Consider the following 1,538-nt stretch of genomic DNA (forward strand, 5'->3'; position numbering starts at 1 on the left):
TTTCAGGAGTGACCTGAGGAGCTTTTGCTAGCTTGGCCGCGTTGGAGAGGGACTGCAGCTCCTGCATGCAGGAATAGTCGTGTTGGAGAATAACCACAGGAGGCAGCTGGGTAAAGGGGCTCTAGTGTCAAACGCTGATGTGCCTCGGGTTTGGGTTTTTTCATGTAAAGGGAAATGAAATCTGTGGTCTGCATCAGATACGGGATCGGGGCTGTTGGGGGCTGTATTTCTGGGGAAAATGTCACTGAGCCAGTCATTAATAGTAATTCAAAAAGCTCTATAATTGTGATCTTTCCCTGCTGTTGAACAAAGCGGATGCTGTTTTTCTCAACAGAGCATAGTTTTTCTTCCATTTCTTCTTCTTTGGCTTCTTCCCACTCTTTGTCCTCTTTCCTTAGACAATGTGACCCGAGCAGTGTCAGGCAATGGTGTCCCTTCTCTGACCACCAAGTAACGCTTCCCTGAGATCACTTTAGCTTCCACATCTGGCTGAGTGAAAGAATGACGCCCGTCAGCCTCAGCCTCCCTCCGTGCGAGAGTGAGCCTCTACGTGCACGAGGGAGTCCAGAGCTGACTGAGAGTGCCTTGGGTGCTGCCCTTTCTAAAAGCGAAGGGGTTTCTTGCAGCTCTCCTTGCAAAGTGAGTGTGTGGTTTGACACGTGCATGAGCTAGCAGGACGGCTTACGGCCACAGAATGGAGATGGGCAAATCCCCTCTCCTTCTCCCCGGTGCAGTGTCCTGCCTCCTTCCTTGTGCCAGCTTTTATGCTTGCTGGCTCTCTCTGCAACCCCGTTTCACTCTCTAAGCTGGTGGAAAGCTCTCTGCTCTTGTGGGTGCGTTCCCTGTCTGCCTGGGGAGTTAATGTGGCTCCTGAGGAGCTCTAAAACGTGTGCAGGTCAGGGCAAGGGAAGGCACAGGGATACAGGAGCAGAAGGAAGGAGCAGATGGAGAGATGGGGGCAGCAGCAAGGCCTCTCTTTTGGTGGCACTGAAGTGAACCTGGTTTGTGACATCACGTCTGCAGCTGCGACTGACCGTATCTGTAGCTTTTCCTTCAGTAAGCCCGTAACATTGTTGGCCTTTGAATCTGACTTTCATGTACTACATGTCAGTCAACGGTGACATCCCAGAACACTGACTTGGCTGGATGTGATTCTGCTCAAACATGTAATTTCTCAACTTGTTCTTTCTTATTTATTTTCTGGAGCTTTTTAATGCAAAGCTCACTCTCTGACTCGTGCCGCCTTGCTTGACTTGACTCCAGTGTCTTGGGCTTTTTCCCCGTGTTGTTTATCCTGTCAGTACCCCTGCGTGCCTTTTTGTTGGTGATCTCGTAGGCATCAGAAAAGCAAAGGATTCTGCTTTTGCTCTGCTGTGAGATCCAAACCTGTCCTGAGTGCCCTTTTGTTAAGGAAAAGAGCCGCAGGAGGTGGACGGGAGATTATTCACGGCAAAGGGATGAAAGTTCTGTCAATCTCAGAAATGTCTCTGGCTGTCAGGAGCCTCTTTTTGCATTTTCTTCTCTATTCACAGTGAAGA

Source organism: Phalacrocorax carbo, chromosome 26 (assembly GCF_963921805.1).
Source record: "Phalacrocorax carbo chromosome 26, bPhaCar2.1, whole genome shotgun sequence".
Lineage (NCBI taxonomy): Eukaryota > Metazoa > Chordata > Aves > Suliformes > Phalacrocoracidae > Phalacrocorax > Phalacrocorax carbo.